This window comes from Emys orbicularis, chromosome 2, assembly GCF_028017835.1.
Source record: "Emys orbicularis isolate rEmyOrb1 chromosome 2, rEmyOrb1.hap1, whole genome shotgun sequence".
Lineage (NCBI taxonomy): Eukaryota > Metazoa > Chordata > Testudines > Emydidae > Emys > Emys orbicularis.
Window position 1 is genome coordinate 109,048,911 of NC_088684.1, and position 18,455 is coordinate 109,067,365.

At 42.3% G+C, this 18,455-nt stretch overlaps 1 protein-coding gene across 1 annotated transcript in view; it reads right to left on the reverse strand.

Moving 5' to 3' along the window:
• CDKAL1 (CDK5 regulatory subunit associated protein 1 like 1) overlaps window positions 1-18,455 on the reverse strand; it is a 645,112-nt gene that overhangs the window by 143,848 nt on the left and 482,809 nt on the right. The gene's annotated exons all lie outside the window — the stretch shown is intronic.

An 18,455-nucleotide genomic window follows, 5' to 3' on the forward strand; every position in this document is an offset into this window, starting at 1 on the left:
AAGAAATGTATTAGAAAAATTAAAGGACAAAAGAAAGGAATGGCAGATTTTAAAATGCTTTATACAAGCATAGACATGCATGATCTGCAGACTTGTTAGTGGAATTGCAGGTGTGGAGTATAGATTATGCATGGTAAGGATATTTAATATCACAAGAAAGAGCTAACTTATTCTTCAACAATAATTTTAAAGGTGTTAACTTAAAAAAATAAGGCACGTGTATATACATCTGTAATATCATTGGAATCTGTGAATATCTGAGATGCATTTTAAGTTATTTACAAGAAATCATCTATAATGTTTTGGAACAAATAGTATTGAAAATTAGGCCCCAAACCTGGAAAGATTTACTTATAATTCAAGCATTTATTCATAGTCTAGTTTTACAGTAGAATACGTTTAATGGCAGTTTAAAGTAGCCTCATTTATTATTTTTATTATTCTTTTGGTGTTAACACTGCTGTAACCTTGAATGTGGACAATTAACAGATGCTATGATATTTAATGCCCCTAACAAAATCTTCTGTAACTGAAGATATGGTGCAGAGAGAGATGGGAAGAAAACAGTCACTATGGGCTGAATCCAACTTCAACTGAAATCAATGAAAGACTTTCCACTAAGTTTAATGGAAATTAATCAGACCATCTGTAGGGAAAATTAAATACAACCTTTCAGCTGCATCTAACTTGACAAAATGGTGCTGATTGCAGTTGCCTTTATATTTAATATAAAAATGTATTAATATAAAAAATCACAGAGGCTACAAATCCCATTATGCAAAGTTCCGTTTTGACCAAAGGAGCAAGCTCGCTGCTTAGAAAAAGATGGATCGTTGTGTACTCTAAACTTAAGTAAACCAGGGGCATCTACATGCTACGTTCTTGAACTCTTAGGTTGTATTTTGACCTGTAGACTGCATTTAAGTCAGACAAGTTCACCATCTAATTAGATGGATATATTAATGTTTATACACTTTGGACTCTAAACAGGTGGCTGCATGACTGCAATGTTTATTTTAAGCAACTGGAATGTAGTAGGCAATTTAGGTTATCTTTGATGATGCAACAGGAAAATCCCTAATTATTTCCCATCTTGGCACCACTTTTATTTTCATTTAAAAGTGCAAATACAATGGCTTCATATTGCATGTGGTAATTCTAGTTGCCAGGCCAATACAAACTTATGAAGGTACCTGCAGCTATGATAATTAGGGTCACTAAAGTTATCAAACGAATCATTCTTTTTCTGTGAGGTCAGTAATTCTGTTTTAGTTACCAGCACTAAAGAGTCAAGTGAATAATAAGCTCTCCCTCTTAAAACAAGCATGGTAAATGATGGTTTTCAGAATAAAAGTGGGGCATCTGTATAGCTGATACTGATTAGCATAAGTAATACCTAATAAGAAGACAGGTTTCAGAGTGGTAGTCTGTATCAGCAAAAAGAATGAGGAGTACTTGTGGCACCTTAGAGACTAACAAATTTATGTGGGCATAAGCTTTCGTGGGCAAAAAACCACTTCATCAGATGCATGGAGTGGAAAATACAGTAGGAAGATATATATACACAGAGAACATGAAAAGATGGGGGTTGCCATACCATACTTTTCTAGTGATAATCAGGATGGCCCATTTCAAACAGTTGACAAGAAGGTGTGAGTAACAATAGAAGGGGAAATTAGCATGGGGAAATAGTTTTTAGTCTGTGTAATGATGTCCAGTTTGCAAATTAATTCCAGTTTTTTTCTTGAAGAATTGTGACTTTTAGGTCTTTAATTGAGTGTCCAGGGAGGTTGAAGTGTTCTCTGACTGGTTTTTGAATGTTATAATTCTTGACTTCTGATTTGTGTCCATTTATTCTTCTGCGTAGAGACTGTCCGGTTTGGCCAATGTACATGGCAGAGGGGCATTGCTGGCACATGATGGCATATATCACATTGGTAGATGTGCAGGTGAACGAGCCCCTGACGGTGCGGCTGATGTGATTAGGTCCTATGATGGTGTCCCTTGAATAGATATGTGGACAGAGCTGGCAACGGGCTTTGTTGCAAGGATAGGTTCCTGGGTTAGTGTTTTTGTTGTGTGGTTGCTGGTAAGTATTTGCTTCAGGTTGGGGGGCTGTCTGTAAGCGAGGACTGGCCTGTCTCCCAAGGTCTGTGAGAGTGAGGGATCGTCCTTCAGGATAGGTTGTAGATCCTTGATGATGCGCTGGAGAGGTTTTAGTTGGGGGCTGAAGGTGACGGCTAGTGGCGTTCTGTTATTTTCTTTGTTGGGCCTGTCTTGTAGTAGGTGATTTCTGGGTACTCTTCTGGCTATGTCAATCTGTTTCTTCACTTCAGCAGGTGGGTATTGTAGTTTTAAGAATGATTGATAGAGATCTTGTAGGTGTTTGTCTCTGTCTGAGGGATTGGTATGGCAAGCCCCATCTTTTCATGTTCTCTGTATATATATATATATATATACACACATATATCTTCCTACTGTATTTTCCACTCCATGCATCTGATGAAGTGTTTTTTGCCCATGAAAGCTTATACCCAAATAAATTTGTTAGTCTCTAAGGTGCCACAAGTATTCCTCGTTCTTTTTGCTAATAAGAAGAGTTGTTCCTCTGAGACTGCTAATGAGCTAATCGGTTTCTCTATCACTAAGATTAGTGATCTCTAAGATAATTTTTTCTAGTTGTAGTTTCTTCTTCCAGCTGTATAGCAATACAGTGTGTCTTCGCCAAAATAAGATCTCCTTCGCATGAGATCTTTAGCATCAGGTATACCAAGTTTTTTTTTTTCCAAATTATTAAATAAAAACCTTGGCTATCTCAAGTATTTCAACTCATCAGATCCACCAGTCTGGATTGTCAGGCATTCCAAATGTCTTCCCTGTTAGTTATTCAGAGAAATATGATAAATTGGAAAACTGTAGCTACATTATAATTTACTAAGTTCCTTAATAAAATCTTAATACATAAGTATGCAAAAAGTAAACAAACAAACAAAAGATTAGTCAAACTTGGAAACTTCTATCAGATTTCATAGAAATATCTGGAGAAGATATAATTCTTATTTGCCTGTATTCGTGACAGCCCTTCCCTCCTCTCTTCTTACCCCGTCTTTTCTAATGCTCATGATGTGCTTTTTATTATATTACACTGGTCTACAATTTTTGAGAAGTCGTCTGCTTCAGAGATAAAATGTGCTATTTATTATGTATTTTGATGTGCTGAATTCAAATATGACAGTTAAAACAACTGATTGGCTACTGTTTCTAAGATATTTAAGTTTTTACATTTTATGTCTATGTATATTGTGTAGATAATAGAGTTTTAATCATAAATTGTAAACCTAGGTCTTTTCATGTGTATATGGTTGCTTTACATGATAATATTTCACCTGTCCTGTTTATGTAACACTTTAAAAATCAGCAAAAGGGTTATATAAATAAAATTTATTATGAAACAAAAGGCAAAAAACTATTCTGTACATAGTTTAGTCCTATTCAGTGTCTACTCGGTGCTTCTTGGCTTGTCTCTTGTATTCATTAAATGAAGCATCTCTTGTCACTGTCCAGCAATAGTCTGCAAGCATTGATGGGCTCCCTTTGCCCTGATAGCGTTTCTCCATTGTTGCAATGTCCTGGTGAAATTGCTCGCCGTGCTCGTTGCTCACTGCTCCGCAGTTCGGTGGAAAAAAATCTAGATGAGAGTGCAAAAAATGTATCTTTAGTGACATGTTGCAACCAAGGCTTTTGTATGTCTTGAGGAGGTTTTCCACCAACAACCTGTAGTTGTCTGCCTTGTTGTTTCCGAGAAATTTTTTTGCCACTAACTGGAAGGCTTTCCATGCCGTCTTTTCCTTGCCACACAGTGCATGGTCAAATGCATCATCTCGAAGAAGTTCACAAATCTGAGGACCAACAAAGACACCTTCCTTTATCTTAGCTTCACTTAACCTTGGAAATTTTCCACGGAGGTACTTGAAAGCTGCTTGTGTTTTGTTAATGGCCTTGACAAAGTTCTTCATCAGACCCAGCTTGATGTTTAAGGGTGGTAACAAAATCTTCCTTGATTCAACAAGTGGTGGATGCTGAACACTTTTCCTCCCAGGCTCCAATGACTGTCGGAGTGGCCAATCTTTCTTGACGTAGTGGGAATCTCTTGCATGACTATCCCATTCGCAGAGAAAACAGCAGTACTTTGTGTATCCAGTCTGCAGACCAAGCAAGAGAGCAACAACCTTCAAATCGCCACAAAGCTGCCACTGATGTTGGTCATAGTTTATGCACCTCAAAAGTTGTTTCATGTTGTCATAGGTTTCCTTCATATGGACTGCATGACCAACTGGAATTGATGGCAAAACATTGCCATTATGCAGTAAAACAGCTTTAAGACTCGTCTTGGATGAATCAATGAACAGTCTCCACTCATCTGGATCGTGAACGATGTCGAGGGCAGTCATCACACCATCGATGTTGTTGCAGGCTACAAGATCACCTTCCATGAAGAAGAATGGGACAAGATCCTTTTGACGGTCACGGAACATGGAAACCCTAACATCACCTGCCAGGAGATTCCACTGCTGTAGTCTGGAGCCCAACAGCTCTGCCTTACTCTTGGGTAGTTCCAAATCCCTGACAAGGTCATTCAGTTCACCTTGTGTTATGAGGTGTGGTTCAGAGGAGGAGGATGGGAGAAAATGTGGGTCCTGTGACATTGATGGTTCAGGACCAGAAGTTTCATCCTCTTCCTCAAGTGAGAATGATTCTGGTGCATCAGGAACCGGCAGTCCTTCTCCGTGGGGTACTGGGTGTATAGCTGATGGAATGTTTGGATAATGCACAGTCCACTTTTTCTTCTTTGACACACCTTTCCCAACTGGAGGCACCATGCAGAAGTAACAATTGCTGGTATGATCTGTTGGCTCGGCTCTCTCCAAATCATTGGCACTGCAAAAGGCATAGATTTCCTTTTCCTGTTCAACCACTGGCGAAGATTTGTTGCACAAGTGTTGCAGCATATGTGTGGGGCCCACCTCTTGTCCTGATCTCCAATTTTGCAGCCAAAATAAAGGTGATAGGCTTTCTTAACCATAGTGGTTATACTGCGCTTTTGTGATGCAAAAGTCACTTCACCACAAACATAGCAGAAGTTATCTGCACTGTTCACACAAGTACGAGGCATCTCTGCTCACTTTGGCTAAACAGAAATGTGTCCCTTTGCAAAATCAAACACTGACAAATAAGAGAGCACGACACTGTATGATTTCTAGAGCTGATAGGGCAATTTGTTCAGCAGAGTGACGTAAGCTTCGTTATGATTGCATCATCCATGACTTCTAGGAATAACATGATGCAATTCATATCATGTATGACGCAATACCAGCTTCAGATTGCATCATTCATTGTTTTGCCTAAAAAGCAAGTACTGTCCAAACCCAGTCATAGATTTATTCATAGATCCAGTCAAAGATGTATTTTAGTCATTTCTGGTTTAAATTGAGATCCCTTCCCATTATAACTCACTTATCCTCCGCCATTCCCAAGTCAAGGGTCGTATATACTGACCCAATAGCATATCTTGAAAACTAGAGCCAATCAACAATTTTAAGCATCATTTTCGTTCTCAGTGACCCAGAATTAGTAAAGTTTGACTACATTTATTTCAGAAGCATTTTGGCTGTAGAGCAGTGTTATTGTAATTGCTTTAAGAAAACCAACAACATTATATGACAGAAAAGCCATCTGCAGCCCTTTGACTCCTGGCAAACTGCCATGTGTCCCTCAGTTAGGCAAAGCATGGATGCCCTCTCTTACACCCTGTATGCATGCCATCTAGCACTCTTTCATTAGAGGATATGTAAGTTTCTTTCTTCACTCACAAAAGTAGACCATTTTTTTTTCCTCTAAGGAAAACAAAATGGTTATTACAAAGAGGGTGGAGGGAGCTGCACAGTCACTAAAAGAGAGGGGCAAGGGAAGATGGCACACAAAGGTTTGGGGGTCAGAGGGATGGAGGAATGAAACAAGATCCTGGTGTGTGAAATGTGCTTGGCCTACAGAAGCCTGGTGTGTGCTATCCTGCAGTGATAGCTCTTGATCCACTGACAAAAAACTTAATTCATGCAGAGTTATGGTTGCTCAATGGAATCCCATGCCCTTCCAGAACATGGAGTTCAGCAAAACTCAAACTTCTGAAAAACAAGGAATAAAGAGTTAAGGTATGCCTCCCAAACCATGTCCCTGGACCCCTCTTCCCCCTTCAAACCAGCCCCTCCACTCCAGACGGGATAATATATAACTTAATTCTGCATTTTCTGTTTTTCAGAGATTTACATTTGTGTCACAATAACTCTTTGTTTCCTGATTTTCGAAGTTTAAGTTTAGCCATTCTTCACATTCTAAAAGGCCACGGGGCAACCTTAACTCTGCATTATCAAAGTTTTGGGGCAATTAATTTCCTTGGTTTTTTTTTTTAAATAATTTCTCCACAGGCCTATTTATTAGAGCTCAGCTCTCCCACTCCACTGCCTCTGACACTTTGGCAATGATTACCCTGGCCACAGAATGCACTGGCTGCATGTTAGTTCCTTTGTTGACTCTGCATCATCTCCTTGTTTCCAGTCTCTTTGCCTGTACTGCACAGCCTGATTCTCCCTTCCCACCTGTCCTTTCCATGGAGAGGCAGGCATCAGAATGAGATCCACAGGCTGAGGATCTGGGGAGAGAATGTAGGAACAATGCAGGGACATGCACTGAGTCAGTGAGGGCATTTTCTGAAGGGAGGGGAACAGATATAGGGGGGACATGAAAGGACAAATGGTCCAGTGGTTAGGAACTGGAACTTGAGATACTTGGGAGCAATCCCCTGCTCCGCAACAGATTTTTTGTGTGACCTTAGGCAAGTCACTTGTGCAAGACTGCCTCTCTGTGTCTCAGTTTCCCCATCTGTAAAAATAGGAATAATTGTTATTTCCCTACCTCACAGGGGTGCTTTGAGAATAAATAAATTACAGATTGTGAGGCACTCAGCTACTACAGTGATAGGCGCCATATAAGTACCCCTCATTGATTGATTGATGTGGGGATTTTAGGGGGCAAAGCTGAAGCCACTCCAACATCGTCCACTGCATAGCTCTTTCTTGCACTATTCCAACACTCCCCCTCACTGCTCCGATCCTCATATTCCATACCCCAACTGCTCAGACTCCCTTACCACTGCTCCAGCTCTTCCAATGCTCCTGCCATAACATCTATTGTTCTTAGTCCCCTTCCACACAGGACTCCACACAGCCCTGCTGCTCCGAGCCCTCTACACGTGCATCCCCGCTGCTTTGGGTGTCCCTGTCCTGGCTCCACCCTCTTCTGTGTCATTCAATGCCCCTGGGAAGGCCAAGAGGAGCTACCTTCATGGGGCTGTGCAGCGTGCACGTACCAGCTGGAGGCAAGAAGGGACAGGAGAGTGGAGAGTGTACGGGAAAGTGGCTCTACACACCCAACTGCACTATAGGAGGTTCAGAGAGGTGTGAAGTGGCCCATGCATCTCAATGAAATGTTCTCAGCAGAACAGAACACTCCAAGGAGAGGAATACAGCCTAAAACAATAGCTCTGAGAGGTGTGAACTGCTCCATTCACGTCAATGGTTAATTCCCTCCCCCCCCCCCCCCGTGTCAGTGCTTATGAGCCTGTGCTAGGCACCTAGCATACCTGTTCTCAACTCCTCCCCACAGTCTCAGCAGCATGGCCCAGATGCACAGTGATTTAGGTACTCAGCTCCCATCTTCGGCACCTAAATTTAGGTCCCACTGAGATTCTCAAAACTCCTGCTCAGCAGCCATTACAGGGTAAGTCCAGCTTTACTCCTGTAACTCCGTCACTCTTTGGGGATGGCACATGCGTTGTTTGGTCAGGACTAGGAACTTCCAGGGTCTTGAGCATGCTCAGTGAGGACAGAATTGTCAGAGATTTTTTTCTGCTAAAATCTAAGAAGTCTCTACTGAGCATGTGCAAACTGTAATATTTTAAAGCCTTATAATTTGGCCAAATTTGGGCAGATTTCCACAGGGACAGCAAAAGGCATAATTCTAACAAAAATGTCATTCCCCTGCTACATTTTAAGACCCTGCTCCAAAGTATGGGGGCATTAGAGCAATTCAAAGAAAAGGTTGCCAGAGTTTTGTAATATGGGCAAAACAACATGTTTTTTCCCTAGCCTCGTTCTGGAAAACAGCTGAACTGTTTTAGTTGAAATTCTCCCCTCCATGCCTTCCCCAAAATATCTGCATGAGTGAGAAACCCACAATGTACATTTTTGACCCAAACGGTTAAAGATTGGCAAAGTTATAGGCCACCAAACACAGGGTCTTATAATGGGAAGTGTTGGGCAACCATACTAATAGGCAGCTCTATCAGGTCCACCTGTATATTTAAATAACCACAATTTCTCCTTGCGGAAAAGGAGAGAGAGAACAAACCACACATGGCAGATGCTATTCACATTGCTCAAGGCACTTCTAGAAAGTGCTCAGATACTTTGGTGATGAAATTGGTGTAAGAACCAGAGCTGAAAAGAATATGCACAAAATACTTAATGGTCTCAATCATATTTCATCAGTGCTCAATGGCCCTTATACACTCAAGCAGAAACATTTTCAGACTACCACAAATTCCTGATAGCATATATTTTAAAATGAAAGACTTACCGGTAATTAAATATTGCAGCTTTTAAATATTTCCCAAACATGCACTCAAGTGACTACATATTCTCAGAGATACTCAATGGCTGTGTGAATATTTTTCCTAATATATATATATCAGATGTTAGGCAGAGCTAAAGCAGACAATGTTATTCAAACTAAAATTCTGGTTGTTTTTAGCTTCCCCCAAAACCAAATGAAAAACACAACAGGCAGCTCTCAGAGATATTTCTGCAGCTTCTGAAAGTATCCATTTATTACAGAAAATAGATATGAAACTTCATTTTAATGTGGGCCTTTTTATAATTCAAAATGCAATTAGAACATATTTAACTAATATCCTCTCCCCCCCTCCCTTCAAGGCATCATTGATGCTCTAGATGAAACCATATTTTTGGTTTAATCCCACTAATGCATATTTATTCAGGTTACCCCAGCAGTGTAACAGCTGTGGTAGATGAATCAGCACAGTAGGGAATAATAATACATCTCCTATGACCTGATCTTATGAGGATTAAACAATATCATTGCCCAAATGCTGTTAAACAGTATAGTTTACAGCTCTCTTCAATATGTGAGTTTAAGGTAGAATTGCAGTTGTTTGAGATCAAGGAGTACATTTACAACATTAACATGAAGAAATCTGTACTCTCCTTATATATCTTCTGTCATTGGCTGCTATGTTATTAAAACATCTAGACATCAATTATACTATATTAAACACTCCCCTGCCTCATAAAAATCCATATTTTGAGCAGTCTTTTTCCTTCCATAAGTTCTCAAAATCTGTTTTCATCAAATAAAAATATGTACTGCATACAAACCTAATGCTATCTTCTATCAGAAAGACATAAACACAGTGGTGGAATAGGATATATGGCCCTCTGGGGAACACACAGGAAATATTTCTCCTTCAGTTTGGAAGCAACAGCTCACCCTGTGGAGCTGTCTGCCTCAGTGCTGTACAAAATGGTTAGCATTTTGGAGGCGCATGAGACTGCTAAGACACAATCAAGCATGATGAAAGGTGGTACTCTCTACTGGGGAAGCAGTGGTTTTGGTGTGCTGTGAAATTCTGATGAATCCTGGACAAATTTAATTTTAATCCTATAGTCCTTAGTCTACAGTACTCAAAGGACCAAGTTTTATGGAAGCGATGAGATAAACTCAATATGCCTTTTCAAAGTACAGATACAGAGGCATTCAGATACAATGGTGATGAGGGCCATTTTAAATCTAGGTGGAGGGGGAGTAATTCTTCACTTCTTTCTTTTACTACCAACTATAAACTTCATGTTATTTGGTAACTGCAACTGAGGTATTTTCCATTGCCCTCTTTAGCTGGGAAAAACATGCAAGCACCTGCTGCGAAATGGATTAAAACGTTGCTGCATTCCTGATGTATGTACTGTAAAACTCTGTGTGCATGTGTGTGGTAGGGAAGGAGGGGTTGTTCCACACAAAGACCAAGTAGTGCAATTACCATTGCAACTTTCTCACTAAAATATCCCATGCTAGTTGAAGGAATTAGTAGCTTCTAAAAAGAATAGCAGTTTTCAACAATGATCATACAGAACTGACATGAACTACAGAGCAACCTGAACTGTGTAATATTTTTGCAATGACGACTACAGACAGCATCAGTAGCCAGTATACAGTAAGTTTAATATTAAAGGAAAGATCCTGGTGATTCCATCCAGAAATCCAAAACAATAGTGTCAAGATGCAGGGAACTACTTCATCCTCATTGGTTTTCCTTTCTCCCCATATTCATTTTTGAGCAGTAGTGAAACACTTTGTAATGCTTAGACCAGAAGGGATTGAGACCTGTATTCTCTCTCTTTTTTACAGGAAACATCACATTATTATAGAACAAAACAGGTAGAGTAATAAGAAACGTACTGAAGATACTCGATAATTCTTTGAAAGCATGCCTTTATTTTTAAATAAAGCAGTAAATTATAATATAAATACTATACTATGGATGCTAGCTATAAGAGTAAAATATTTGTGAAACAGATTAATAAAATTTCAGGAGAGAAATATCTATACAAATCTAAACCAGTATATAGATTCCTTTAGGCCCAATTCACTGTACATTGAAATAATATGTACACAACCACAGCAATGCTGCATTATGATGAAAATAATCAACTAATCATCCCCAGGTATGTCTAGTAACTCCAAACACCCACCTGTGCTGGCTGGGTGAGAGGGAAGACTTGCCGCACCTACTTTACAAGGCTCCTGGTTTCAGAGCCTTAGAGGAACAGTTGTCTGGATTTTTCCACACCTCCCCCCTCCCAGACATTAACTGTTCCCTGGGACCAACTTACTTTCTCCCAGTGACACTTCATTTGGTTCTCTGGACACATGGAACTGGATAGTTGACCTCTCAACTACCGCCTCTGGCCTTAAAGGGCCAGTACCCCATTACAGATGCCTTAGCAATGCATTTCCATACCAAAACATGTTTGGATTTCTTTACAATTTAACCTTAATTCAATGGCTTGTTTGGGGATAACTGCAACATTCTTCAGATGTTTTCACCCACGGTTCCTTATAAGTACTCTCAACCTTAACCATTTTACATAGCTTTTTGAATAAATAATAATGATCAGAGTAGGTCACTCCCCATTTTGAATCCCATCACAGGTTCCCATTTGGATCATTGTATTAAAAAAATCAGTTGTGGTTCAAAACAAAATAACTATTCTCTTAGCTCTACTCATGATTGGTATACCCTTACCTTAATAAGTAGCCTGCATTGGGACGTGATGCAGGATTGCTGCTCCACCTCCTGTTTTACCCTGTGTGCTCAGACCTGCAAGGGACCTTCTACAGTTCCAAACTCCAGCCTAACAACTGAGAGAGGGGAGTTTGGAGTAGCCGGAGATCCACTCCAAGTTAAATTGCTCACAGGTGCTGACACTCCAAGACAAATCACAGTATGGTAAATTGACAAAGTAACAGAAAGGCTTTGGAACCACTAAAGCCAGGACTAGAGTTGCCAGGTGTCTGGTTTTTGACTGGAACCCCCAGTTGAAAAGGGACCCTGGCGGCTCCAGTCAGCACCGCTGACCGGGCCATTAAAAGTCCGGTTGGCGGTGCTGCAGGGCTAAGGCAGGCGAATCCCTACATGTCCTGGCTCTGGGCTGTGCCACAGAAGCAGCCAGCAAGTCCGGCTTCTTGGCACCGCACACTGCCCCCACCCCGAGCACTGGCTCCGCACTCCCATTGACCAGAAACCGCGGCCAATGGGAGCTGGAGGGGTGGGGGTGTTTGCCTGCGGGTGAGAGCAGCGTGGGCCTACCCACCCCCGCCTAGGAGCCAGACCTGCTGGCCACTTCCAGTGCACAGCACATAGCCAGGACAGGTAGGGACTAGCCTGCCTTAGCCCTGCTGCACTGACCGGGAGCCGCCCGAGGTAAGCCCGTGCCCCAACCCCAGCCCTAAGTCCTCCCCAAACCCGGAGCCCCCTCCTGCACCCCAAACCCCTCACCCCCCCTGCACACTAACCCCCGCCCCAGCCCAGAGCCCCCTCCCACACCCTGAACCCTTCATCCTTGGCCCCACCCTAGACACCGCACCCCCAGCCCAGAGCCCATACCCCTCCTACACCCCAGCCCCTCGCCTCAACCTGCAGCCCCCCCCCACACTCCGAATCCCTCAACCCCACCCCCAGCCTGGGGCCCCCTCCTGCAACCCAAACCCCTCATCCCCGGCCCAACCCCAGAGTCCGCACCCCCTCTTGCATTCCAACCCACTGCCTCAACCCTCAGCCCCCTCCTGCACTCTGAATCCCTCAGCCCCACCCCCCCCAGCCTGCACCCCAAGCCAGAGCCCTCACCCCTCCCACATCCCAAACCCCTACCTCAATCCACAGTCCCCTCCCACACTCCAAATTCCTCAGCCCCACCCCCAAGCCTGGAGCCCCTTCTTACACCCCAAACCCCTGAGCCCCAGCCCCACCCCAGAGCCCACCCCCCCAGTTAGAGCCCTCACCCCCTCCCGCACCCCAATCTTCTGCCCCAGCCCAGTGAAAGTGAGTGAGGATAGGGGAGAGCGAGCCACCGAGGGAGAAGGAATGTAGTGAGCGGTGGGTGGGGCCTCAGGGAAGGGGATGGGGCAGGGCCTTGGGGAAGGGGCAGGCCTAGGGTGTTTGTTTTTTTTGCAGTTACAAAGTTGGCAACCCTAGCCAGGACATATTTTTAATCATTTGTATGCAGATTTGAATGTTTATTCCTTCAAATTCTGTACTTATATTATGCCACAAATATGCACCAAATCACCAAAACAACCAAGTTACTATGGCCTGAAGATAATCTGCTGTTGTGAAGAACAGAACAAGAAATTTGATCAAAACCAATGAACCACCCTTTTTGACCTTGCATTATTCTATATGTCATCCTAGTAGAAAAGAGGTTAGAAAACTGTTCCGCCCCAGTCAGATTACAGAAGTTTTTGATAAGCTTGTAACTTACTTTTACCATGATCCTATGACTGTTCCCTGCAAGGTCTGAAAGGGCAGAAGTGATAATGCAACTAACTTTCTACAGCCAATTCTGACACCATTGCAATAAATCATTTTTATCAGCATTGCTAACACCAGGTGGTGTTATTCCTGCCTTGCCGATCACACCTATAATGAAACAGACTAAAATTCATTTCAGGGGTGGCTAGGGTTTTTGACCTAACCTATCTACTCCTGAATTACTATGTCAAAAATAGACTCACTATTCTGGTTTATTTATTGATGTACATGAACTTCATTATTCATCTTTGCTTTTCTGAGAACACGGTTTTAAAGTTTTTGTCTGATAAGACAGACAACAATGTATAATTTGATATTTTCAGCATTACTTATTCATATATCAGACTGCATTTTTTTCAACTCACAACATAAGTAAAAAGCTATATAGCTGCATGTTATGCTTCCTGTGTTCTTACAGTGCCATATTTTTACAAACACTAATTTTTTTCTCAATAAGTTTAAGTTTAGTGTTTAAACAAGGACCCATGTATTGTAGTGACACCATGAAGGGGAAGGGAGGGGGGGGGTAAAAAAACCCTAATGCGTCTTTAAAAAAAAAATCACATTGATCTAATTTGGGATCACAAATACTAAAATGCATTCATGATTATGGCAACATCGGTGACTCCATAGTTAAGGTTGAGTTTTGCACTTAAAGCAGGGATTTAACCTCTTTCTTTAAAATTACAGCATTTACTCCCCAAAATTACAGCACTTACTCTTTAAGTACAGAATTAATTTTCTGAGAATTTACAAATAAATCTATTAGTTCATGAAGTAGAATTAATTATTAACGGGTCTTTTAAGAAATTTAGCACCCAGTGTCAGATGTTTTCCCCCCTAATAATCTCAGTAACAGAACATGCTCTTCAAACCTCTCATAGGGATGGTCAGGCGTCCGGTTTTCTAACAGAACGCCTGGTTGAAAAGGGATCATGGCGGCTCCGGTCAACAACGCTGACCGGGACGTTAGAAGTCCAGTCGGCAGTGCAGTGGGGCTAAGGCAGGCTCCCTGCCTGACTCTGTGCAGCTCCCGGAAGCTATTGGCATGTCCCTGTGGCCCCTAGGCGCAGGGGTGATCAGGGAACCGCGGACAACGGGAGCTGCGGGGGTGGTGCTTGCAGGCTTGGGCAGAGCCCCCTGGCCCTCTGACTAGGGGCTGCAGGGACATGCTGGCCACTTCCGGGAGCTGCACAGAGCCAGGGCAGACAGGGAGCCTGCCTTAGTGCTGCTGCACCGCCGCCTGGGAGCCGCCTGAGGTAAGCGCTGCTCTGATGGAGCCTGTGCCCCGAACCATCTGCCCCAACCCTGTACCCCCTCCCGCACCCTAACTCCCTCCCAGAGCCTGCACCCCTGCACCAGCCCTGAGCCCCCTCCTGGAGCTTGCACCCCACACTTCCTCCTGCACCCCAACCCCCTGCCCCAGCCCTGAGCCCCCTCCTACACCCCAAACCCCTCATCCCTGGCCCCACCCCAGAACTCATACCCCCATCCGGAGCCCGCACCCCAATCCCCTACCCCAGCCCTGCACCCCCTCCTGCATCTTAACTCCCTCCCACAGCCTGCACCCTTGCCCCATCCCTGAACCCCTTCCTGGAGCCTGCACCCCACGCCTCCTCCCGCACTCCAACCCTCTGCCCCAGCCCTGAGCCCCCTCCTGCACCCCAAATCCCCGGCCCCACCACAGAACCTGCACTCCCAGCCAGAGCCCTCAATCCCTCCAATCCACTGCCCCAGCCCAGTGAAAGCAAGTGAGGGTGGGGGAGAGCGAGCGACAGTGGGACGGGGGATGGAGTGGGGGCGGGGCCTCGGAGAAGGAGCGGGGCCTCGGGGAAGGGGCGGGGCAGAGGTGTTCGGTTTTGTGCGATTAGAAAGTTGGCAACCCTAACCTCTCATAGTTAAAAACTCACTGAAGTCTTGTGCATGTGCTACGTTTGTTTTTTAAATGTAAGATTAATGGTCATTTTTCCTATTATTCTTCATAACTGAAAATGTATAATGGCTCCGGGGATTGCAGGGACAGTGGGATGTAAGTGTGTGGACCCAGGATAACCAGAGGTAGGAGCAAGAGGCAGGGGGAATTTGGAGCATATGTGGATGGGAAATTTAGGGAGGGACAAGAGGCAGAGGGAATTTGAAGGACAGGAGAGAGGGGGATACTGTGGTGGACATTCCAGCTGCTCGATCATGTTCTGAGGGAAAAAGCAGTAGTAAACTCAGTTTAACTGGACGATATATTCTGGCTGTTTTGTGCTGCTCCAGAGTGGGAGCAAGTAACCAGAGTATACTGGTGAATCTGACCATGACAGTTACAATTTAAAAAAATGATTTAAGGTTGATACTTTATAGTTTCAAATCATTAGAAATACGGTAGCACTCCCTTTACGTTTCTTGTTTAGTTTAGTTCATATATCTAACTTTTTAATTAAAACAAAACCAAGGACTTTCTCAGACAAAAAGTATGTTAAAATGAAGTTAAGGTTGAGAATACATATCAGTAATTTAGAGTAAACTACAGTCAGGGATGTTGCAATTATCCCAAAACCAAGCACTACAAACACAGGAAATTCAATATTAAGGTTATACTTAAAAAAAAATCCAAATATGTTAAGGTGTAAAAATGCAGTTACAGCAACCAAACACCTTTAAACTCTGCTCTGTCACAGCCTCTTCTAACTTCCCATTTAGTTAACTCACCAAAATCCTGAGCATAGGCTATATTTTGACATATGTATTTTAGGATTAATAGTCTGTCTACCCATTATTCTTCATAATTTTAAGTTTCTCCTTCAACAGAAACCTTAACTCTGCCCTGTAGTGACACCATGCAGGGAAGGGAGGGGATGAAAAAAATCGAATGTCTTTAAAAATCCATTTAGTCTAATCTGAATCCACAAATACTAGCATGCTCTAAACATAATTCTGTGGTTTTTGGATTAAAAAATGGTAACTCATGGGTTTGATCTAGCATGGCAATTTTTGTGCTTCTTTTTGTGTAATATACCTGATGTACATGGGATTATTATTATTTTTTCAAATGAATTCAATACAAAAAGCAGATAGAATACCACAGGCTGCTGGAAGAGGGCATTTTCCAAGCATGATGCTGTAACCAAACAGAAAACTTGTCTCATTTAGTATTTCGTTGAGTGAAAAGTATTTGACTAGTATGAGGGTTTTTTTGTGTGTGTCAGGACAATCGCAGATTAGCCTGACATCTGGGTAACAGATAAAGCAACTGCTCTTCAGACTACCAATCTACCATATTGGGACATATACCTGTATGGGACTATAATGAATAGTAAACTAAATATTGTTGTGTTAATTAAGCAGTTAGCTGGTATACAGAGTATCCAAGCCCAGGATCAATTTGGCTACAATACTCTCTTTTGCTCTCTTCATGGTGCGCCCCCAAATTGATCTGTTCAGCTGTCAGACAGTGGACTTGGATGCTTTCTGTCATCCTGAACAGACGAAGGATTGGCACAACAGTAGTCACCATGAAGGAGAAAGAGGGCTTAAGGGGGTATAATATGACACCAAATGAAGGCAATAGCTAATATCTATGTTTGCCAGGTTTCAGAGAGCCACGGAAAAAGAAAAAAAGCCTTGTGCCTAAGGGATTGCCTAGTCTTGCTGTTTTATCTCAGATGATCTGCTCTATTATTCTGTCCTCTCTCTACTTCCAGTTTTTCAGCAATTCCAAATTCCACATGGATTTTTAGCATGTTGACTTGACGTGCATGTTCAGCAACCAAAACAGTGGAAGATATGAGTTCCAAAGCACCCAGTGACCTGATGAACTGTGATGGCTCTGAAGGGGGTGCACTTGGAGCTCTAAAGACAGTTAAAGTGCAGGTGGTGTCATTAGAGCCCACTTCAGGCTGTGTTAATGTCATCCTTTTCTTCCAAAAGGAGCCCTTGCAGACGACCAGACCAGTAACATGATACGTAAATGGTATACATTCGTTCTCTTCCATGAGACATAAAAAAATATATAAAACCAAATCCAAAAGCAAATACTGCACTTTAAAATTGATCTGTTAAGCAAAAATTAAACCTGAGTTAAATCCAGAGTTCTGCAGTGTTTAAAAAAATACAGTGCATTGCAGGAACTATAAGACGACTTCTGGCACTGGCGATTTCACTGTCTGGTGTTCATGAGGAAATAATCATCAGTTAAAATACAGGGAATATCCCTTTTTACAGATCCTAATCAATTATTCTTGGGATTTTTCTGCCTAAAATTTATCAAGGTTTTAACTTTTTAGAAATATATTCAAGAATCAGTGCATTCTATTCATACTGTATCTAAAGGAATGACTATCAGTAACAGTATAGATAGAGACAGAACCAACATAATCAACCTCAATTAAAAATTCCAAATCTCAAGGAAGCCAGGTATTAAATTAGTACATCTTTACCAATCTGAGCAACATTATTAATATTAGACCTGAGTGGAAACTTATTTCATGGCCTGTTTTGAGTTGCAAGTGTATTTCAGGTTTATCATGGGAATTCCAGCAGTGCCAAAGCCTAAACAAACAGGTTTTACTGTTCTAATGCACACATCTGATTTCAGAAATTACGTTAAGGACAATACTCCCAAACCTTCTGTAGTTTGTAACCAGTCTGCAATGTGCTGCTGAGTCTTATCAATGAACCAGTTCTGATCAGACTAATGCCTTACATCAAACATAAGACCAATAATAATAATAAAAAAACTAATAGAGAAGATATTTATTTGCTTCATTAATTTTAGCAGTCTGAAACTATGTCCTGTTTACTACATCATTTTGTTATCTGTAATTAAAGTGAGTAAAAGACAGAGATGGGCCAAATGAAACCCATGTCTTTCTTGCGTAAGGGTGGGAGGTTTCATAATCTCAATCAAGATTCAAGTTTAACACCTGGACTCAAATCTCTTTATTATGGTGTGGACTGAAACCCCCATATCTGAACACACTGACATACACAAAGCCATAAGTACAACCACTGTGGGATGAGAGGAACACACAACCCTCAACTTTATACTGTCTTGTCGATGTCTCCCTTAAAGCCTCAATCCAGCAATGACCTCATTGTATTTACTTCAAAGGGACTCCATGCAGGCACTGTGATATGTATTTGTGTGCGTAGCTCATAACAAGTTCAGGGATTACCCCTCCCCCCCATTTTATTTAAATCATAGGGTCAGAAGGGACCACAAGTGTCATCTAGTCTAACCCCCTGCCCA